Source organism: Xenopus laevis, chromosome 1L (genome assembly GCF_017654675.1).
Source record: "Xenopus laevis strain J_2021 chromosome 1L, Xenopus_laevis_v10.1, whole genome shotgun sequence".
Lineage (NCBI taxonomy): Eukaryota > Metazoa > Chordata > Amphibia > Anura > Pipidae > Xenopus > Xenopus laevis.
In genome coordinates this window covers 95,343,144-95,368,213 of record NC_054371.1, presented here as the reverse complement: position 1 = coordinate 95,368,213, position 25,070 = coordinate 95,343,144, and the positions used below count along the sequence as shown (strand labels likewise).

Here is a 25,070-nt window from a genome sequence, read left to right as displayed (position 1 = left end):
GCTTCCTTCTGTGATGTGTCAGAAGAAATTGATGCATCTGAGGAGAATGATGATGAGGAGATTGATGTTTTGTGGGTGCCTAGTAGAAGAGAGCAAGAGGAGGGTAGTTCAGATGGAGAGACGGAGAGTCAGAGAGGCAGTAGGAGAATAAGACTTAGAAGAAGCAGGGAGGACAGCCCGCAGGGATCAGTAGGGCAACAACATGTATCGGCACCTGTGTTCAGCCGGCCAACGCACCCGCCATTGCCGCCAATGCCGCCAACTTCTACTGTTACCGCCAGATCGCACACTTCCAAAAAGTCAGCAGTGTGGGATTTTTTTAATGTGTGTGCCTCTGACAAAAGCATTGTAATTTGCAATGAGTGCAGTCAGAAACTGAGCCTTGGTAAGCCCAACAGCCACATAGGTACAACTTCTATGCGAAGGCACATGAGCGGCAAGCACAAAGCACTTTGGGAGCAACACCTCAAAGGCAACAGGCAAACTAAAAGCCACACTCCTTCTGGTCCAGCATCTTACTGCTCTACCTCTGCTCTCCTTGACCCGTCTGAACCACCCTCCACTCCGCCTTCCACCTTGACCACCTGTTCCCATTCCCAGTCATCTGCCACCAGCCAAGTTTCTGTGAAGGCCATGTTTGAGCGTAAGAAGCCAATGTCTGACTGTCACCCCCTTGCCCGGCGTCTGACAGCTGGCTTGTCTGCACTCTTAGCCCGCCAGCTTTTACCATACCAGCTGGTGGACTCTGAGGCCTTCCGCAAATTTGTAGCAATTGGGACACCGCAGTGGAAGGTACCCAGCCGCAATTTTTTTTCTAAAAAGGGAATACCACACCTGTACCAACATGTGCAGAGCCAAGTTACCGCATCTCTGTCACTTAGTGTTGGGCCAAAGGTCCATATGACTACTGACGCATGGTCCTCCAAGCATGGTCAGGGCAGGTATGTCACCTACACTGCCCACTGGGTGAACTTGGTAATGGCTGGGAAGCAGGGAATGGGTAGCTCAACAACAACAGTGGAGTTGGTGTCACCGCCACGGATTGCACGCGGTTCTGCCACCACCTCTACTCCTCCATCGCTCTCTACCTCGTCTTCTTCTTCTTCTTACTCTGCTGCTGGGTCCTCCTTCTCCTCCTCCACACCTGTGCACCCCCAGCTCCCCCTAGGCTATTCGACGTGCCAGGTACGCCGTTGTCACGCTGTCTTGGGGATGACGTGCCTGGAAAGCAAAAACCATACCGGATCTGTACTCCTGTCATCTCTGCAGTCACAGGCCGATCGGTGGCTGACCCCACACCAACTGCAGATCGGAAAAGTGGTGTGTGACAATGGAAGCAATCTGTTGGCAGCGTTGAGACTAGGCAATTTAACACATGTGCCCTGCATGGCACATGTGTTAAATTTAATAGTCCAACGTTTTGTCTCCAAGTACCCAGGATTCCAGGACGTTCTCACCCAGTCCAGAAAGGTGTCGGCCCATTTCAGACGTTCCTACACAGCCATGGCACGCCTTGCTGACATTCAGCAGCGCTACAACATGCCAGTCAGGCGTTTGATTTCTGACAGCCAGACTCGCTGGAATTCAACGCTCCTTATGTTGGAACGTCTGCTGCAACAACAAAGGGCCGTCAACGAGTACCTTTTTGAACTGGGTGGTAGGACTGGATCTGCACAGCTGGGGATTTTTTTCCCCCGTTACTGGGTGCTTATGCGCGATGCCTGCAGGCTCATGCGACCTTTTGAAGAGGTGACAAATATGGTCAGTCGCACCGAAGGCACCATCAGCGACCTAATACCCTTCGCTTTATTCCTGGAGCGTGCCGTGCGACGAGTGACAGATGAGGCTGTAGACCAGCGTGACGAGGAGCTGGAAGCGCACGATTTCTGGTCGGAATCACCAGAACGAACCCAGGCACCTGCTGCAACGCAGGGAGAGGTGCCAGAAGTGGAGTCAGAGGAGGAAGGTGGCTTTGTGGAGGAGGAGGAGGAGGACCAACAGGAGCAGGCTTCCCAGGGGGCTAGTGGTGACCTTTTGGGGACCCCTGGTCTTGTACGTGGCTGGGGGGAGGAGACCGTGGATGATGCAGTCCTTGATAATGAGGAAGCGGAGATGGATAGCTCTGCATCCAACCTTGTGAGAATGGGGTCTTTCATGCTGTCATGCCTGTTGAAGGACCCCCGTATCAAGAGGCTTAAGGAGAAGGACCTGTACTCGGTCGCAACGCTACTAGACCCTCGGTACAAGCATAAAGTGTCAGAAATGTTACCAACATACCACAAGTCCGAAAAGATGCGGCATTTACAAACCAGCCTGCAAAACATGTTGTACAATGCTTTTAAGGGTGATGTCACTTCAGGAACTCATCAACATTCCAGGGGCAGAGGTGCCAGTAATCCTGCCACGAGCACACCTGCAAGGATAAAGCCCTTTGGCCAGTCTGTAACGTCAGACATGCAAATGTTTTTCTGTCCAAGGCAGCGCCACAACCCTTCTGGATCCACCCTCAAAGAACGCCTCGACCGGCAGGTAGCGGACTACCTGGCATTAACTGCAGATATCGACACTCTGAGGAGCGATGAACCCCTGGACTACTGGGTGCGCAGGCTTGATCTGTGGCCAGAGCTGTCACAATTTGCCATGAACCTCTTGTCTTGCCCAGCCTCAAGTGTGCTCTCAGAAAGGACCTTCAGTGCAGCAGGAGGGATTGTAACTGAGAAGAGAACTCGCCTAGGTCACAAAAGTGTCGATTACCTGACCTTTATTAAAATGAATGAGGGGTGGATCTCGGAGGGTTACTGCACGCCGGAAGACTTGTTCTGACTTCTATGCAGCTGTCCTTCTCTTCAAGCCTCATGACTCCACACACAGCTGTCCTTTAGCGTCCTCCTCCTCCCTCCGCCACCGTTACAAACTAGGGTGCAAACCCTACTGGTTTAATTTTTTCTGGCCTCTGTGCTTCAGTGGCTGCAACCAAAAAAACTGGGCAAACAATGTCTACAAGGTCAACGTATGGCAAAAAATGACTATTTTCAGCATTTATATGGCATATTTTTTCTGGCAACTGTGCTTCAGTGGCTGCGTCCAAAAAAATGCATATTTTCTGCATTTATATGGCATAATTTTTCTGGCCTCTGTGCTTCAGTGGCTGCAACCAAAAAAATGCATATTTTCAGCATTTATATGGCATAATTTTTCTGGCCTCTGTGCTTCAGTGGCTGCAACCAAAAAAATTTATATTTTCAGCATTTATATGGCATAATTTTTCTGGCCTCTGTGCTTCAGTGGCTGCAACCAAAAAAATGCATATTTTCAGCATTTATATGGCATAATTTTTCTGGCCTCTGTGCTTCAGTGGCTGCAACCAAAAAAATGCATATTTTCAGCATTTATATGGCATAATTTTTCTGGCAACTGTGCTTCAGTGGCTGCGACCAAAAAATGACTATTTTCAGCATTTATATGGCATATTTTTTCTGGCCTCTGTGCTTCAGTGGCTGCGGCCAAAAAAACTGGGCAAACAATGCCTACAAGGTCAACGACGTTGACCTTGTAGGCATTGTTTGCCCAGTTTTTTGGCCGCAGCCACTGAAGCACAGAGGCCAGAAAAAATATGCCATATAAATGCTGAAAATAGTCATTTTTTGCCATATACGTTGAGTCAACGTATGGAAAAAAATGACTATTTTCAGCATTTATATGGCATATTTTTTCTGGCCTCTGTGCTTCAGTGGCTGCGGCCAAAAAACTGGGCAAACAATGCCTACAAGGTCAACGACGTTGACCTTGTAGGCATTGTTTGCCCAGTTTTTTTGGCCGCAGCCACTGAAGCACAGAGGCCAGAAAAAATATGCCATATAAATGCTGAAAATAGTCATTTTTTGCCATACGTTGACTCAACGTATATGGCAAAAAATGACTATTTTCAGCATTTATATGGCATATTTTTTCTGGCAACTGTGCTTCAGTGGCTGCAACCAAAAAAACTGGGCAAACAATGTCTACAAGGTCAACGTATGGCGAAAAATGACTATTTTCAGCATTTATATGGCATATTTTTTCTGGCAACTGTGCTTCAGTGGCTGCAACCAAAAAAACTGGGCAAACAATGTCTACAAGGTCAACGTATGGCGAAAAATGACTATTTTCAGCATTTATATGGCATATTTTTTCTGGCAACTGTGCTTCAGTGGCTGCGTCCAAAAAAACTGGGCAAACAATGCCTACAAGGTCAACGTATGGCAGTTGTTTAAAGAGAACAGTAGATTACTAGCCAGCAAAGCTACCTAAGCTAAAATGTCCCTCAAATCCCTGCAGACTTCTGTCCCTCCAATACAGAGCAGTATCAAGCAGATTACTAGCCAGCAAACTTACTATCATCTGTCCCTGAAATCACTAACAGCTCTCCCCCTACACTATCTCTTCCAAGCACACACAGGCAGATTTTTCAGATACATTTTTGCCCTTGATCCCCCTCTGGCATGCCACTGTCCAGGTCGTTGCACCCTTTAAACAACTTTAAAATCATTTTTCTGGCCAGAAATTTTTTTTTTAGATGTTAAAGTTCGCCTTCCCATTGAAGTCTATGGGGTTCGCGAACCGTTCGCGAACCGCTCGCGTTTTTGCGCAAGTTCGCGAATATGTTCGCGAACTTTTTTTCCGACGTTCGCTACATCCCTAATTAATACCCATGAACTATCTTTTCTTGACATCCAATTTAAAGTGGATAAAGGATTTATTGTCACGGACCTTTATCGTAAGCCGATCACTCGCAATACCTTGCTCCATGCCAACAGCTGTCATCCGGCTAGTACTCTACGAAGTGTACCAATTAGTCAATTTTTGAGACTACGGAGGTTATGTACAACCTGGGAGTCCTTTAATACTCAAGCTATGACTCTTTGGGACCGTTTTACTGAACGAGGTTACTCCCTACAGGACATTAAGTCTGCATATGATAGAGCAGTTGGCACTAGTCGTGAGGATCTTTTGAAAGATAAGTTCCATGGTTGTGCACGGGCACGACATAAGAAATTGAGAGATTCCTCTAATAGAACATGTCCCCGTATTATTACAACCTATTTTAAAGATACACCTTTTATTCGGAAGACCATTAATAAATACTGGAAAATTCTAACACAAGACCCCCATCTCAAAAATATCTTACCATCTCAACCTAATTTCACATATAGGAAAGGACGCAGTTTGGGATCTAGACTCTCTCCCAGTCTATATATGGACACCAAACACACACGACCCACACACTGGCTGGATATTAAGGGCTGCTATAGGTGTGGGGTCCCTCGATGTGGCTCGTGTAGATACATGAGACCCTCGAAGTACTTCACTGGTAATAACAGCCCTAGACGCTTTCAAATTGGCTTTTATGCCAATTGTGGCACGAAATTTGTAATTTATCTGATTACTTGCATTTGCGTCTCTAAGTACGTAGGCAAGACGAGCAGACCTGTTAGGAAACGGATATCTGAACATTTAAATTGTGTGTCCAGAGGTGACACCAGGTCTGCTGTGGCCAAGCATCTTTTGGATTGCCATGCGGGGAGTCTGTGTATATCTTTCCAGATAATTGATAGAGTGGTTAATGATACAAGGATGGGGGATATCGAGATCTCTCTGTCACGTAGAGAGGCCTTTTGGATCTATAATCTAGACACTGTTGTTCCAAAGGGTTTAAATAGAGAGTGGGAATTGACTTGTTTTGTTGGGCGTTAATTTATTCGTGTATTTACTTATTTGCCTATATAAATTTCTTATGGTACCTTGGAATTGCCCCTCTTTTTACTTGTCAGTTTTATTTCTCATCTCTCTTATTTTCTCCCCCTCTTTTTCCACATTTTTGTTTGTATATATGGAAAACAGAAAATGTAACCAATTAATGTATACATAATTTATATTTTTCATATTTTCCTTATTTTCATTTCTGTGGTTGTTTTCGCAATTCTCTTTTTCTCTATATATATATATATTTCATATATTTTTTCATATTTTTTCATATATATTTTTTCATATATATTTTTTCACATGTTTATATAATTTGATATAATTTTTCATTTTGTGACTATTTTGCCAATTCCTTTCCCGGGATACAATTATAGATGTTTATGTTGATAGATATTTTCATATTTACGTATTAATACATGTTAGTGGCCTTTCTTGGTCTTAAACTAATTTGCATTTTTAATTGATATGGTTTTATATGCTAGATCCCTGTAGGGGGCGCTTTAGCTTCTGATGAAGTGACTTTGGGTCACGAAACGCGTTAAGCCGTTCCCCTGCCTGCTCCTACAGTGTGTTTTACCAATGCTCAATAAAGATTGGACTTTTAATCAAGTTTGGTTTCCCCGGAGCCTGTCTGCTGATGTCGTCCATACAACCTAACCTGTTATGCCTTTGCGCTTCCACAGCCAGAGCGGCTTTGGACGGATCGCTGCAAATGCAGGCCCAGTAATGCTCTCGCATCTCCAGTCGCAGGGATGGCGTCTGCCCATGTGCGTTCAATAGTGGAGATACCCTTAGATTCCCATAGATTCCCATAGATGCAAGTTATAATTTGCAATTAAGTATTTCAGTGCTACAATAGGGGTCATTGGGGATGGAAAGGTGGAGAGCTTCAAATTTTTATTTAAGACATCCCAAATATGCAGGAGAACTCTGGTGGTTGGTAATAAACCTAAATTGGGGGGTCTAGACCTTTGGGGGTGCCAGAAGAGTTGTGTCAATCTACCATGATCCGCATAATCAGCCTCCAAATCAACCCAATTCGTAAAGTAGGTGGGGAGTGCAGTCGCACAACCACTTCTAACATTGTTGCATAATAATACATTTTAATATTCGGAATGCCAAGCCCTCCAGAACGTCTCGGAAATTGTGCACATTTAAAAGCTATTCTGGGGGGCTTGTGGGCCCAAATAAAACGGTTAAAAATTTTCTGAATTGCCGGGCAAAAGTGTGCAGGCAACGCTATGTGAAGAGTCCTAAAGAGATACACTATCTTTGGTAACAGGTTCATTTTTATTGCAACTATCCTCCCCAACCAAGAGACACGTTTTGTTCTCTATCTCACACATTCCGACTCTATGAATCTCAGCAGGGGTTGATAGTTCAATTTGTAAATATTGGCTGGATCTTTAGGAAGTTTAAGGCCTAAATATGTTATATAAGAATCCCTCCAAGTCATAAGCATGTTTCAAGCCTTGTAAAGTCTGGTGTGGTTCATTAAATGTGAGTGCCTGTGTCTTGGATTGATTAATTTTATATCATGAAATAGCTTTGAATTCAGCTAGGACTTTAAATAAATTAGGAAGAGAAACAGCAATGTTCTTAAGGGAGAGTAAAACGTCATCTGCAAATAACCCAATTTTATGTTGTTTCGAGTTGGTAATCACCCCTGAAATGTCGACATCTCCTCTAATCCTTTGGGCTAACGGTTCCACCATCAATGCAAAAATCAAAGGGGACAGCGGACATCCCTGACATGTGCCATTTGTAACAGAAAAGGCGTTTGATAGGGTTCCCACTGTACATATCTTTGCTGTAGGATTAGTATAGAGGGGGAGGACAGCTTTAAGAAAATTCGGTCCCAAGTTATATTGCCGAAGAGTTTCTTCCAGATAGCTCCAATTTACCCTATCGATGCCTTCTCGGCATCTAGGGATAGTAATATAGCTGGAGAGCCCTGCTTTTTAAGAATATGTATGATATTATGGAAGCGGCGAGTGTTATCTGAACCTTACCTATGAAGAATGTAACCCACCTGATTTGAATCTATTAAAGCTGGGAGTATTTGGTTAAGTCTAAGGGCCAAAATCTTAGCATAAATCTTAAAATCGGTATTCAACAGCGCAATTGGTCGATAATTTTGACATTGATCAAGTGGTTTACCTGGTTTGGGGATAGTGACAATTTGAGCCTGGAGATATTCCTTATTTATTGTACCTGTATCCATAATGTGCTGAAATAACCTTAATAGATGTGGAGCAAGTATAGCTGAAAAGGTTTTATAATAGGTGTTAGTGAACCCATCGGACCCCGGAGCTTTGTTAGTCTTTAAGGATTTGATAACTGTTACAATATCCTCTAATGATATCTTTCCATTCAGTGATTCCATTTGAGATGGGGGGGGATGCGGAATAGCGAGTTTACTGAAAAATTCCCTTATATTGGCCTTAGTTGGTTATGGGGTGGATTCTTCATCTTTTAAATTGTATAGTTTAGAATAATAGTTTGCAAACTCATTAGCGATCAACTTGGGATCTGCCAATTTTCCTTGTCTGCTAGTAATGTGATGAATTCTATTGTGGGCCTGATGTTGTTTAAGTTGGGATACTAATAATTTATCTGCCTTATTAACTTTAGTATAATACAATTTTTTAAGGAGTTTGAGGCGGTATGCTGTTTTGGCTGCCAAAATCTTATTAAGTTTATTCCGGATGTCTGCTATTTCTTGCAAATAGAGGGGATTATTTTGTTGATTGATTTGTCTCTCTAGATTATACAATTTTGTTTCTAGTTGTAATTGAGATTCTTCCCTTTAGTTCCGAATTTTCCGCGCTAAAGAAATAAGTTCTCCTCAAAGAACTGCCTTATGAGTTCTTACTACTTGTGGGCCTACCTCTCCATTGGTATTAAAAGAGAAGTACTGTTGGATGGCCTGTTCAATCAAGATTTTATTATTTTCTCGTAGAAGCAAACTATCATTTAGTCTCTATGGCAACTTGTCACAGGAAGAATTACTATCTGGAAGTTCAAGCCCAACAGGTGCATGGTCAGACCATGTCCTTAACCCTATCCATGCTTTCGTAACTTGAGCAGTAGTCTGAGGGTCTGAAAAGTATGTATCTATTCTGGTATGGGTGTGGAAGCGAGGGGAAAAATAGGTATATTCCCTAGCCGCCTGGTTTTATACTCGCCATACATCTATCATCCCATGAAAATGCATTAGGTCCCTAAACGTCAAATATGATGTCTTTGGGAACTAGCCACCGAGCCCCCTTTACCCTTAAGAATATCAACATCTGGGTCTGAAATCATATTGAAATCCCCAACCAATATTATTTTACCTGTTTTATATTGTAGTAGCTTAGGAAGTACTTTTCCAAAACACCTATTCTGATGTTCGTTAGCGGCATATACATTAATGAGGGAGTATACCACATTTCCAAGCGAGCACACCAACACTAGGTACCTGCCAGCAGGGTCCACATGCACACCTTTAAACTGAAATGGAAGTCTAGATGACAGTGGCGTAACTACCGAGGAAGCAGACCCCGCATCGCGGGGGGGCCCGGAGGTACAGGGGGCCCGGCGGGGCCTGCTTCCTCAGCAGTGCCAGAGTACCCACAAGGCGCCCTAGGCTACAGCCTGCCTGGTTTTAGGGGCCCGGTCCAATGGATGGCGCTGGCAATCCAGACCTGGGTCACGCGCCATCCCGTTACCCTACAGAGCCAGAGAGTAAATGCTGTATTAGGCAGCTTTCTCTTCGTAGACTGTAAAGCTTTTCCTGGCCTCTGATCCCGTGTGTGACCTCAGGTCACGTGAATCTTTTCCAGTAGCTCAGAAGCAGGGCGAGAGAAATGCGCCAGCGGTCACATGCCTCGCCCCCTCTCCGTTTTGAAACAGATAACAGATTGCGGCAAGACAAGTTTGGGAGGAGAAGGGCAGCAGAACATAGAATGTGAGTGCAGAGGTAAATGAAAAATTAAAAATCAATGTGTGGGATACACTTTATCAAAATGTTTCTTTTTCCCAAAATGTTGTATCCATTGCAGATGTTACCTTATTATATAAAGATATCCGATTATAAGAAATTAAATCAAGCTTTCCGTCTGTTCATCTGGAACAAGAAACGCTCGAGGATTAACCTCTTCAAACTACAACAACCCAAACATTTAGGTGGGACTAACTTCCCGAACGTCAGGGAGTATAATGAAGCAGCGCTTCTTCGTTATGCTGGAGACTGGGTTTTACACAGGGATCTATATACGACAACAACACTTGACTCCTACACAGCACATAACCACTCCCTTAGTTACGCTCTTCATTCGCCACTTCACAGCATCCCGTCTTCCTTACGCGACAATCCTTTATTCATAGACACCTATAAAGCTTGGCATGCGGTTAGGAAAAAACAAAAGCTATCCCCGTTTGTTTCTCCCTACTTGTCGTGGCTGGACAATGAAAATTTCTCTGTCGGTGTCCGTAATCCTATTTTGTCACAATGGAGAGATCAGGGGCTCCGAAACTTACATGATGTACTAAATGCAGACAACACTGTTTTCTCCCCCGCTAACCTACTGGACAAATTCCCATTCACGGCGGGCCATGTCTTCCTGACCTTACAACTTCTCCATTTTGCTTCGACTGTGCTCAAACGTATGTCGGACGTTGACAAAACAAACCCGTTCAATCTACTCTGGCAAAACAGACGAGTGAGACATACTACATCACAACTATATCAAATGATTAGAACGCTGATAGATTTAGATGACACTCAAAGGCCGGGCTTTGCTTGGACCTTGGGAATTCCGAATTCTACACCCTCTGCCATCTTTCAACACCATACGAAAATAATGAAGCTACTTCCAGTCAGTAGGTACCAGGAAATGTCTCTACAAATATTGCATAACGCTTACCTGACCCCAATCAGAAGACGTAAAATGGGTTTTCTGCCCTCTGCTAACTGCCTTAGATGCCACTCCCCCGAAGTAGATCTTTTACATTGTCTGTGGTTTTGCCCCTCTCTCCAAACCTTTTGGACGGAGGTTGCTAGCTATGGTGCTCAGTTGACTGGTAAACCCATTCTAGCACATTTGGAATGGGCATTGTTTAGTGATGTTACTACTTTGACACGTCTCTCGAAATCTGAAAAGAATTTTATGGGAAAACTAGCTGCTGCGGCCCGTAAAACAATTCTACAACAATGGCTCAATACTGATTCACCCGCCTTAGCAGTAGTCAAACAAAAATTACATTTTATCTTTCACATGGACTGGTTGGAAACATCAATAAAAAAAGAACAAAACACTGATAAATTTTTTGTGACTTGGTCAACGTACATAGAATCTTTACCGATATTGCTTAGACACCTTACGATACATACGTACCGCTATACGACTTGGTATGATACAGCGATACTTACGGAACATCCGCTGGTTATGGAGTCGTCCCAGTATCTCAGAGACCAACGTCTAAACCAACCACGTTTGAGTCCGACGTCCCCCGGGATCCATCTCACCAACAGGTTATTAAGTTCTTACTTATCGAACCCTATATAGGGAATTTTCCTTTCCTTTTTTTCTCTCGACCTTTCTCTTTTTGCCTTTTTCAATCCTTAGTTTGAGCTATTTGTTTATTTTATTTTATGATTACTGTTCTTGATAATCTGTGCTCACTGCATTCACATATTGTTACAAAAATATTCTGGGCATTTTCTTTCTCGGTTATGACTTTGTAACTACTATGTGCTGATCTTTAATAAAAACAAGTTTTAAAAAAAAAAAAAAAATCAATGTGTGGGACTGTGTTGAGAAGGTTACATTAATTGTAAAAAAAAATAGCAGGCACATGATAGAAAGTAAATAAGGTACATGGGGTAGAAAAGGAGACACAATGTGAAAGGCTTAATTATCTTAATCAGAAAAGTAAGTGATTTGGAAAAGTGAGTGTGTAATGATATGGCAAAAACATCCTACTATGAGTTCTGGGGTATTTACAGTATATATGAAATTGCCTTTGTATTATCCTGCTATGAGCTTTGGCGTATTTATACATGAAATAATCCCTATGCCATCCTGCTATGAGTTTTGGGGTGTTTATACATAGAATTGTTACTGCGCCATCTTGATATGAATTCTGGGGGTATTTTACATGAAGTTGCCACTGCATTCATTCTGCTAAGTGTTTTATGGGCATTATAAATGAAATTGCATCAGTGGCTTTTTTTCAGAACAATGAGATTTTTCAGGAAGAGGTTTAGAGGAAGAGCTAAAATAGATGCCTTGCTATCTATATATTCAAATTGGGCATGGTCTTACTTCTGCAGTAACAGCCCCTAAATCTGCTCATAGCCTTTACAGAGAGATTAGTGAAATTGACACTTTACCATCCTTCTATAGTTCTGGGGTATTTATATGTGAAATTATGACTTTGCCATCTTTGTATGACTTCTGGGGATATTATACATGAAATTCTCACACTATTTTGTGCAGAGGGGGACCTGAAAATTTTTTTGCAGGGGTTCCCTGGCATTCGAAGTTACGCCACTGCTAGATGAGATAAGGATTGATACTCCTTTGGATTTATTTATACTATAGGAGTGGTAATGATGTGGGAATTTTCTATTAAAAATTTTTGGAGGGGCCGATTTGCAGAAGTGAGTTTCTTGGCAGAACAAAATATCTGCTTTTGCTTTATATGCGTCATTAAGTACTTGATTGCGCTTATTCGGGGAGTTGAGACCTCTACAATTTATCGAGTAAAACCGTACCATTGTGATAAAGAGTGTGCATGCTTTTCCCTAGTCATAAGAACAGAAACACATGCAGCCTTAAATAAACAGTGCCATGTACTACCGTATAAAACAGACATAATAACAAAACTGTCAACATGAAAATCAACCCTGTATTGCATGTTAAAACAAGGTATTAATTGTGGTTATCAGCTGGAAACCACCAATCGGCTCCACTGCAGATCTCGTGGAGCCTCGGGGGGAGGAAAAAGATTGACCGTGGACTGTCAGTCAAGGAGAAACAAATAGCAAATATACTTAGCCATCATATGAGAGAAGTAGAATTTGTAGCCGTGCGGTCTCTCAGATCTCCGATGTCTTTTTTAAGATCATCAGAAAGATGTTTATGGTCCTCACGTATTGCCTGCTTCACATCGAGAAGTATCTCTTTAATTTCGGCTGCCGTAGCTGGTGCCTGGGCTGCAGAACTGGCTTCCATCATGTGCGGTGCAGCGCTATGCGAACTGCGCAACGGTCCCAAGATGGCCGCCGTTGTAGTGACGGCTGGTGCCGGTGAAGTCTTGGCCAGATTAAAGAAGGCTGTGACCCTTGTTTGTTGCTTCGACTGCGTTCTTCTGCTCCTTCTCATTTACGCGGATCAAGGCTGTAGGTTTTATGTAGCTAGAGGAGCGGGAACGCAGCTACTTCCCTCAAAGCATACTCTTCTCTGTCTATAAAAAAGGTTCTTGTACTTGCGGTATGTGGTGTTAAGTTACAAATCTAGCAACAAACATACTTGGTTGGGACTGAGCTTCGTTCCGCTGCTAAGGGTGTTATCTTGTTGCAGTCAATTTCTTACAGTCTCAATTGCCTCTGTAGTAGGTATACATGTGAACAAAGAAGTGACATCATATGACACCATTGTTTCTTCAGCCTCAAGTGTAACGCCGTAAATCTTGGTTACAAACTCCTTGGCATTCTGGATATGATACACTGTATTGCCTACCAATGGGGCTAAGATGTTAGCCAAGAATTTTGCAATGCTGTATGTCACTGAATTTATGCTGCTAACAATGGGTTTTAGTGGGGCTCCTTCTTTGTGTATCTTGGGGAGTCCATATAAACATGGTATGGCTTCTCTGGGGTACACACATCCATTCATGCAACTCTCACAAGTAACACCTCTTTCTAGGAGTTGCATGACACATTGGATAATCCTATCACAGTAACTACATAGAATCAACATTGTAGAACATTGTATTATTACAATGTTCTACAAAATAAATAGTAACATAGTAAGTAAGGTTGAAAAAAGACACACGTCCATCAAGTTCAACCTTTTAGTTTTTTTTTTGTTTTTTTTAATCTGCCTAACTGCTAGTTGATCCAGAGGAAGGCAAAAAACCCACCTGAAGCCTCTCCAATTTGCCTCAGAGTCCTTCCTGACTCCAAAATGGCAATCAGACTAGTCCCTGGATCAACTTGTACTATGAGCTATCTCCCATAACCCTGTATTCCCTCACTTGCTAAAAAACCATCTAACCCTTCTCTAATGTATCAGCCTGTACAACTGATTCAGGGAGAGAATTCCACATCTTCACAGCTCTCACTGTAAAAAACCCCTTTCCGAATATTTAGGCAGAACTTCTTTTCTTCTAATCGGAATGAGTGACCTTGTGTCAGATGGAAAGACCTACTGGTAAATAAAGCATTAGAGAGATTATTATATGATCCCCTTATATATTTATACATAGTTATCATATCTCCCCTAAGCGCCTCTTCTCCAGCGTGAGTATCCCCAATTTGGTCAGTCTTTCCTCATAGCTAAGATTTTCCATACCTTTTACCAGCTTAGTTGCCCTTCTCTGCACCCTCTCTAATACAATAATGTCCAGTTTGAGTGATGAAAACTGTACGGCATATTCTAGATGGGGCCTTACAAGTGCTCTATACGGTGGAACAATGACCCCCCTCCTCCCGTGAATCTATGCCCCTTTTAATACAGCTCAAGACCTTATTTGCCCTTGATGCTGCTGACTGGCATTGCTTGCTACAGCCAAATGTATCATCTACAAGGACTCCAAGGTCCTTTTCCATAATGGATTTGCCTAGTGCAGTCCCATTAAGGGTATAAGTGGCTTGGATATTTTTACATCCCAGGTGCATGACTTTACATTTATCAACATTGAATCTCATTTGCCACTTAGCTGCCCAGATTGCCAGTCAGGATCCTGTTGCAAGGATGCCACATCTTGGATGGAATTAATTGGGCTGGATAGTTTTGTGTCATCTGCAAACACTGATACATTACTTACAACACCCTCCCCTAAGTCATTAATGAACAAGTTAAATAAAAGTGGACCCAATACCGAGCCCTGATGGACCCCACTAAGAACCTTACTCCAAGTAGAGAATGTACCATTAACAACCACCCTCTGTACCTGATCCTGTAGCCAATTTCCTATCCATGTGCAAATGACTTCATTAAGCCCAACAGAGCTTAGTTTAGAAAGGCACAGTGTGAAACGCTTTGGCAAAATCCAAATAGATCACATCTACTGCCCCCCCCCACTGTCCAGCATCTTATTTACCTCATCATAAAAAGCAATCAAATTCATCTGAATGACCAATCATTCATAAAGCCATGCTGATTGCTCTTCATAGTGCCATTCACTAGGACAACATTTTGAATGTGATCCCTTAAATAGCCTTCAAATAATTTGCCCACCACAGATGTCAAACTTGCTGGCCTATAATTGCCAGGCTGAGATCGTAATCCCTTTTTAATATTGGAATAACATCATCTTTTCTCCAATCGATAGGCACCATACTAGATGAAAGTGAATCTGAGAAAATCTAAAATAGGGGCTGGTCTAAAACTGAACTAAGCTCTCTTAGAACCCAGGGGTGTATGCCATTAGGCCCTGGAGCCTTGTTTATATTAATTTTTATTAAAGCTTTATGAATCATATCCTGAGTCAACCACTGACTAGATTGAGCTGAGCCATTAGTGCAACTATGAAGTGAGCCTGGGAACTCAGACTCCTCTATTGTACTCACTGAAGAAAAGAACTGATTTAGCACATTTGCCTTTTCTGTATCTGTTACAACAGTACTGGTACCATTATTTAATGGAGCAACACTCTCAACCTGCATCTTTACTATTAATATATTTAAAAACTTTTTAGGGTTAGTTTTCACCTCCACCGCAATTAACTCTTCATTTCCTTTCTTTGCCTTCCGGTTTGCTGATTTACAACATTTATTACAGTGTTTATATTCATTAAATGCAGCTTCTGTCCCAACAGATTTGTAGTTTCTAAATGCCTTTTTCTTCTTTCCTATTAACTACTTTACTTCTGTATTAAGCCACATAGGATGATTCTTAGAGCTCCTACATTTACTCCTTGAGGGAATACATTGAGAACAGTAATTATTTAATATCATTTTAAATGACAACCATTTCTGTTCTGTGTTTTTAGCTGAAAACTTAATGCCCCAATCAATACTCTGTAGCCCTTAAGGCACTAAAATTCATGACCTCTTGCTCTGTGCCCTCCCATATAATGATCAAGTCATTGTTATAACGATGGTAAGTTTTAATGTTTTGTCTGAAGGGATTATCCTGTCCATAGACGTTGCACTGCTTCCACCAACCCATGACTAGGTTGGCATATGTTGGGGCAAACTTTGCCCCTATGGCTGTCCCCCTGTCTCTGGAGATAGAAAACCCAGTCAAACGTTACAAAATTGTGTGTTAGGAGGTATTCAATACTAAGCACGATGAATTGCTGTATATTTGTGTCATAAATATTTGAGTAAAGTAACCAGAATTCTATGGCCCGTACTCCCACTCCCACTGACATCTAGTGTCAACCAACTATAACTCTCTACCCAAGAGATGTTTTCAACTATCTGTAAGTAATGGTTAGTATCTCTCAAATATGAAGGTAATAATTTCACTATTGGTTGTAATAAAGTGTCAATTATACACAAAAGAATTTCATTTAAGCCATTCATTTCTGATATAATTGGTCTCCCATTTTCTATGCCCTTATGCACCTTTGGCAGTATGTGGAAAATAGGTACCATAGGGGATCCCTGTATTATGTCATCATGTTGGTCCTTTGTGAACATTTTTACACCAACCCCAAAATCAAAAATGGTTTAGAGAATGGATTTATACTCATCTGTTGGATCTCTTGGTAAAGGTTCATATGTCTCATAATCATCTAACTGTCTGGAGCATTCAGTGAAGTATTGCAATCTATCCATTACCACCACCGAACCCCCTTTATCCGAATCTTTGATTATAATATCCTTATTGTCACTCAGCTCTCTTAGTGCTTTTCTTTCTAGATGACAGTGAAATGGCTGTCGAGGAGCGGTGCCTGCATCTGGGAGACAGGGCCCCTCTCCATGATTCAGTGGCAAGCTAACATTGAAGACGCTTTGGATATGGCGCCAATTCAACACAATTTGATGGGTTGGTGATACCTCAGGACACACGGTCTGTATATTTACCCTTTTACTACCGGCTTGCACAGGACTCTAACAATTATTGGAATCCGTGACGCACTATATGCTTATTATTGTCACAGAGTTATCTGAACTGTTGCGATTGTTAGAATTGCTAATGACGTTGTCGGACCAAACATCTTGGGCATTGTTTCCTATTACTACCGGACATTTTGGCACACAAATAGTGGCTTGTAATAACTAGTACATTCCCCTCCGGCCTGCCTGCAATCTGCCCCCTAGCTCCCACATGAAGCAGCTCTATGAACCTAATTTCTTCTGGATTCGGCCCTTGATTGTTAGGCTCCATACCTTCACATCACAGACAAGACTCCCCTAGATTGATGTTCATCTCAGTGTCAATCTAGGGGAGTCCTGCCCAGTGTTCCTAATTTGGAAACCAGGCAGGCAGTTTTTACATGGGCAGCCCTTCTGAAAATCGGACTGTACAGGTTAAAATCGGACAGGTGGCAACCTTAACAGACATATGATAATTTTACTCACTGTCCTGTTCCAGTGTAGGAAAATAAACTGTAAGTGAGAATTTTCCTTGGTCTTTCACGTTAGCGTTAGGGTTGCCACCTAGCCGGTATTTTACAGGTCTGGCAGGTAAAAATGATGGTTGATCCAAATGTTATTAATAGGGAAAAAAGTTAAATATATAGAAAAGGTGGCAACAATAGTTAGCGTGCAAATAAAGTAACAGGCAAAACAGTAAAATGGTTGTGTTTACTAACATTGGAAATAAGATCAACAGTGAAATTGCAGATAGCAACCACTCATATACTTGATTTTGTTTTCTAACTTGTAGGTTACTGCTCAAATCTAAAAGCTGATTGGTTGCTATGAGAAGCATCATTGCTGATAATTATTACCAAAGATTAGCATGAACAAAAAGGTGGGACTTTGCAAATAAAATAACTTATTAACCAAAAGTAATGACTGCAGATTTAACATCAGTATAACAACGTCTCGTAAAAGTATTAAATTATAAGCATGTTGCAGCTTCCACAGTTCTTCTAGACAGACTCGATCTCTATGCGCCCAGCACTTTGGTGCTTCAAGACTTAGGCAAATTCCTCCATCACAGTTGTCCCACCTCTCATTACTGTTCGTCTTTGCTAAAGTAACAGAACAAGAAGTCGTTTCCAGGAACACTGTCCCAGGTGGCTGTAGGGAAAGTTGCCATGGTGAGGAACTGCATTATCACTTCCGCTGTGAATTCGAACCTGATGACGTTGTTGGCAAATCCCGTCATGCTGTGCGTAGAAGAAGCGTGAGGGTGGGAGGGGAAGAGAGTTAGAGTTTTGTCGCCATATTGGGACCTAGGAGGAAAAAGGTTCTTGGGTAGGTGAGTTTTCTTTACAACTGTCTGATCTTCGATTATAAAAGAAAAGCTAGAGTGATTTTTTTCTTGTTTTTCAACATCAGCTGTTAATTTGGGTTTACTCGATACTCTGTCTCCACTACTTTCCTTTTAAGAAATCCTCAACTCCAATCACCCACTGGGCTGTTTTCTTTAGTACCGCTCTTGTAATAAGCAGTACAATTATTTATCCGTTTCTGACATCTCATTTGTATTAATTGTAGCATCGATGCCGGTTTGATTTATTATTTTTTGAGGTGAAATATGTAACAAAATGCTAAATGTTTTATCTTTACTTTACATTTTAAACGCCTTCGTGAAGCTTCTGTTGTTCCCTAGCATCAACCCGTCATGCAGACTATTGTATGAGGCCGTTCAAAATATTTGGCCTAGCGCCCCCCATTGTTTTTTCTTCTCTGACTTGACGTAAACGGAATTATCGTATTCGTTTTGCGTGTCTGGTTAGTAAAAGACTTACATCCTTATGCTCTGCATTTATTTATGCAACTTTTGGATTGGGTTGTAAACTGCATTTGAGCATGGCCCTCTATACCCATTCTATGCATTATTAAATAGATTTATTTGTAAACAATCTGTATGTTCAGTGTATATACACATTTAATGCCTAGTACATTGGAATATGTTGCTGCTTTTTAAAGATATGCTAAAAATAATTTTTGAAGCTGGAGGTGCACACTGATGCTCTTTTTATTCCAACAACTGATGGACGACTGCAGTTATTGGTTAGATTGTATGTCAGTTGGTATTGCTTTTGGGATTTGTCTGTACTGCATGTAGACACAGGCACGTTTTAGGGCAGAGACACGCTGGCTGACAAAATGCCCTGTGTGCCACCATTACCCTTATAGATGGGACTGGTGTGATATGAATTGTCTATTTCACAGATAAAGGCGACATTGTGTACAAAAAAAACACAAATATGCCAGTTCATTATACTCCTCAAAATAAAGATGGAATGTGCTTAAAGTAATTTACTACCTCCGCCCATCTGTTTCGCTTCTGCTGCCTCCTTTCTAAACGTGGCCATACACGGGCAGATTTTAGTCCTTTAGACCTATTTGTCCGCTTATCTATCCGTGTATGGGGCGTTCTAAGGGCAGAGACACGCTGCTATTTTGGAAGATTAGTTGCCAAGCGTCAAATCGCTTTTTCTTCGGATGACTAATCTCCTCGAACTGCCTTCCTGCCGGCTACTATGTAAATCACAGGCGGGATGACACTTGGATACAGCAAGGATACCAGACACACGATGGCTAGTGAAGCGGGGATAACCCCTGCGTGTTTATTGCGTCAAATGTAACGTTTCGGGGGCGTGCCCCTTCGTCAGACATGCAGAACAATTCACACAGTGTGCTTTATAGCGTAAGTAATTAGCATAATTATATCCATACAAAATAATTAAACAAAAACATTATCTCAAACATTTTAGAAGAGAAAATTTTTTTTTAAAAAACATTTCTATACAAAAGTGTCCAAAATTACTTAAAAATCTTCTTTTTATCACTTGTAAACTTTGTTACATTTAAGTTATATTCATTTAGAAACATGATGCACCTGTGTACGCACAAACCGTATACAATATATGTAAACAAAAAACCAAAATAAAGCATTTACCAAATGTCCCAATTGTAACTCTTAGTGATGAACTTTTAAAACCAAATGGCTGGCAATAATCCTATAAGAGATACTATCTTACCCTCCTCATAAGCTTTCCCTGGGTTGTAACGAATCAATGAAAGTATCTAGAATGGAGAAATAGTTATAATTAGTTGCAATTCAGTTAATGGATAACAAGATAGGAAGTAGAGACACAGTTACAAGTAACAGTTCATATTGAATTCTTCATTTAACCCACGAGGTTGTTTAGTCTGTAGTAGCCAAATCCAATAGCATTCACGTTGTAATAAATACCTTTTTGTTTCGTGTTCTGTTTTACCCCATATTTTTTCTAATATTTGCCATCTTACTTGGGAAACAGTATGATTTTTGTCAAAAAAGTGTCTTGCTAATGTGGTTTCTTTTCTTTCCTGTTGTTGGTTCATCCTCCTTAGGAGGTTGATAATTTCGAATAACCGATTTGTGTTCATTTAATCGTGTTTTCATGCTCCTGCTGGTTTGGCCTATATAGGCCAAACCGCACGGGCATTTTATGGTGTATATTATATTACTGCTGTCACAAGTGTGAAAACCTTTGATGTCATGTTGTGTCCCTTTTTGGGGGTGTTGTACTGTACTATCTCTAATAATACCATTACAGTGGCTACATTTACGGCAAGGAAAAGTGCCGTTTGTTTGAGTCGTGGGGAATGGTTTTCTTTCTGTCTGTTGTTTAGGTTTTATACAGTCCCCTATGCTTCTCCCTTTCTTATATGAAAAGAGTGGTGGTGGGCCGAATAATTTCCCATGTTTGGGGTCTGATTTTAAGATGCCCCAATATTTTAGAATTATTTTGCGTACTGTTTTGGCATTAGCACTATAGGTCGAGATAAAGGGTATTCTGTTTAGGGTTTTTGATGTTTTATTCCCTTTTGTTAATGTACTTTCTCTAGGCGTTTCCCCAATCTCCTTTTGTATGGTACTTAGATGTTTCTTGTCATAGCCTCTGTCCACGAATTTTTTTATCATGTTAGTTGATTCTATCATGTAGATGTTATTCTACGTACTCTAGTGAATTGGCTACATGGTAATCCTTTAATAAGGGCAGGTGGATGGAAACTATTGGCCTTTAGTAGGTTGTTTCTGTCCGTGGGTTTCTTGTGTAGTGGTAAATGCACCCCCTGTAAATGTTATATCTACATCTAGAAAATGTAAGATATTTGGGTTACTCTCCAGTGTGAACTTAATGGAATGGTGAATACCGTTCAAATACCCCAAAAACTCTGCCAATTTTTCTTTGGTGCCTTTCCATATAAAGAAGGTGTCGTCCACATATCGCATGTAGTGTTCTATATATTTACTATATTCGCTGTTAGTTGTAATATAAGTGGTTTCAAAAAAATCCATGAACACATTTGCATATGTTGGTGCCATATTAGCCCCCATTGCGCAGCCTTGTAGTTGTAAAAAATACTCATTATCAAATTTAAAATAATTTTTAGTTAGTACCATGTCAAGCATTGTGCAAACAAAATTTATCTTAAAATTTGGGCATTTGGTGTGGGTTAAAAAAGTTCTTATGCATTCAACACCCTCTTCATGGGGGATTGACGTATATAAATCTTTAACGTCAAGTGAGCAAAGCGGACACCTTCGGTTTTACAGAAACGGAGAGAAGGCGCATTCTAAATTCGGCGCAAAGTCTACCTTTACAGGCTCCTCCGGCAATACCTGAGATTATCCGCAATCTAGAACAGCTAAAACGGCGAGAGACCGCCTGGACTTTACATTCCTCCACACTAACAGAATACGCAAAGGTACATAGGATACCACGTGGGTTACGCATTCGGCTGACCCCAGTTCTGTTTCGGGAGGATCGTGACTTTTTACAAAAATGGCAAGGCATCTTGAATCGATGCAGTTTGGACCTCATAACGCTAACTATACAACAACTGCAGAGCGGACTGAAAGAGCTAAAGCAACAAATTCATACCACGGAAGAAAGCTGCAGATCCAAGATGGAGGGCGACGACAACACGCTACTGCAGGAACTGGATCAGAAGATCGTGAAATTACAGCAAGAAATCCTACTAACGAAACTGCGCAAATTCAGGCGCGACACTCGCGACTACGAGAAGGGAGAAGTCTACAACTGGAAGGAATCACGGAAAGTACAACACAAGAGAAGGGATGTCTCCAGTTACTTACAAAGCACCCCAACTTCACAAGCAACGACATCAGCAGACGCATCGCCTATTTCTTCACAAGCCTCTACCTCGCCTTTTTTAGGAGTGGGCCCGAATCAATCAAAGGCAAAAAGAAAAGATCAAGAAAAATTACCACACGGGACAGACCCCAGGAGACAGGGGGATCGGAGGTAAATAATGTGGTTAATTTATCCACACACACATTAACTCCTTCTGAACTATCAGTACTTAACAAGGGACTTAAATATGTACCAACATGCATAAGTTCACACTTTGATATTACTAAAGATATATTTAAGTTTGTGAGAGCATTGAAATTAAAAGCATTTTTTTCAGATAAATCTGGTAGCACTCAAAAAGATGACACGGTGTTAAAGTTAAGGAGTAAACTTGGGGTTAAAAGTAATTTCTCCCCACCGGGTAATTTTCCCAGCATAGAAACCTTTGAGACTCTGGTGTTAATGGATATAGAACAACATTTTGAAAAAATGAATAAAACAAAAAAGAAAAATAACCATCATAAAAATTTATCTTTAGAAGAACACAGGGCCCTTAATATACTTGGGCAAAATGACTCCATACTTCTCACCAGAGCCGACAAAGGAGGAGCTACTGTGATAATGAATAAATCTGATTACATTATTGAAGCGGAGAGACAACTTCATAATGTAACACACTACAAAAAATTAAAGGGGGATCCCACGAATAAATTTGCTAAGGAAATTAATTTTTTTCTAAATGATGCGGTCACTGAGGGAATCATCACAGAGGAAATGTGTAATCTTCTAAGTCCACCTTCTGTTAAGGTACCGAATATCTACTTTCTCCCAAAAATACACAAAGATTTAAGTAAACCACCGGGTAGACCTATAGTATCCAATATAGGATCCATTCTTCAGCCATTAGCAATATATGTGGACACACAATTACAGGATACTAAGGCCTTGTTAAAATACTGTTTAAATGACACTACTGATTTTTTATACAAGTTTAATGCCATATCTCCACCAGAAGGTGAGTTTCTACTTTGCTCACTTGACGTTAAAGATTTATATACGTCAATCCCCCATGAAGAGGGTGTTGAATGCATAAGAACTTTTTTAACCCACACCAAATGCCCAAATTTTAAGATAAATTTTGTTTGCACAATGCTTGACATGGTACTAACTAAAAATTATTTTAAATTTGATAATGAGTATTTTTTACAACTACAAGGCTGCGCAATGGGGGCTAATATGGCACCAACATATGCAAATGTGTTCATGGATTTTTTTGAAACCACTTATATTACAACTAACAGCGAATATAGTAAATATATAGAACACTACATGCGATATGTGGACGACACCTTCTTTATATGGAAAGGCACCAAAGAAAAATTGGCAGAGTTTTTGGGGTATTTGAACGGTATTCACCATTCCATTAAGTTCACACTGGAGAGTAACCCAAATATCTTACATTTTCTAGATGTAGATATAACATTTACAGGGGGTGCATTTACCACTACACTGTACAAGAAACCCACGGACAGAAACAACCTACTAAAGGCCAATAGTTTCCATCCACCTGCCCTTATTAAAGGATTACCACGTAGCCAATTCACTAGAGTACGTAGAATAACATCTACTAAGGAACTTTACATGACAGAATCAACTAACATGATAAAAAAATTCGTGGACAGAGGCTATGACAAGAAACATCTAAGTACCATACAAAAGGAGATTGGGGAAACGCCTAGAGAAAGTACATTAACAAAAGGGAATAAAACATCAAAAACCCTAAATAGAATACCCTTTATCTCGACCTATAGTGCTAATGCCAAAACAGTACGCAAAATAATTCTAAAATATTGGGGCATCTTAAAATCAGACCCCAAACATGGGAAATTATTCGGCCCACCACCACTCTTTTCATATAAGAAAGGGAGAAGCATAGGGGACTGTATAAAACCTAAACAACAGACAGAAAGAAAACCATTCCCCACGACTCAAACAAACGGCACTTTTCCTTGCCGTAAATGTAGCCACTGTAATGGTATTATTAGAGGTAGTACAGTACAACACCCCCAAAAAGGGACACAACATGACATCAAAGGTTTTCACACTTGTGACAGCAGTAATATAATATACACCATAAAATGCCCGTGCGGTTTGGCCTATATAGGCCAAACCAGCAGGAGCATGAAAACACGATTAAATGAACACAAATCGGTCATTCGAAATTATCAACCTCCTAAGGAGGATGAACCAACAACAGGAAAGAAAAGAAAAGAAACCACATTAGCAAGACACTTTTTTGACAAAAATCATACTGTTTCCCAAGTAAGATGGCAAATATTAGAAAAAATATGGGGTAAAACAGAACACGAAACAAAAAGGTATTTATTACAACGTGAATGCTATTGGATTTGGCGACTACAGACTAAACAACCTCGTGGGTTAAATGAAGAATTCAATATGAATTTTTACTTGTAACTGTGTCTCTACTTCCTATCTTGTTATCCATTAACTGAATTGCAACTAATTATAACTATTTCTCCATTCTAGATACTTTCATTGATTCGTTACAACCCAGGGAAAGCTTATGAGGAGGGTAAGATAGTATCTCTTATAGGATTATTGCCAGCCATTTGGTTTTAAAAGTTCATCACTAAGAGTTACAATTGGGACATTTGGTAAATGCTTTATTTTGGTTTTTTGTTTACATATATTGTATACGGTTTGTGCGTACACAGGTGCATCATGTTTCTAAATGAATATAACTTAAATGTAACAAAGTTTACAAGTGATAAAAAGATTTTTAAGTAATTTTGGACACTTTTGTATAGAAATGTTTTTTAAAAAAAATTTTTCACTTCTAAAATGTTTGAGATAATGTTTTTGTTTAATTATTTTGT

General features: G+C 40.8%; 1 protein-coding gene across 4 annotated transcripts in view; it reads left to right on the top strand.

The window, feature by feature from the left end:
* Positions 1-18,188: 18,188 nt before the first annotated feature.
* The window catches only part of fzr1.L (fizzy/cell division cycle 20 related 1 L homeolog), a 132,290-nt gene continuing 125,408 nt past the window's right edge, over positions 18,189-25,070 (top strand). Inside the window, exons 1-2 of one of the 4 annotated variants that reach the window (XM_041564138.1) lie at positions 18,272-18,331; positions 24,721-24,766. The gene's annotated coding sequence lies outside the window, so the exon portion shown is untranslated. 4 annotated transcript variants of the gene reach the window in all.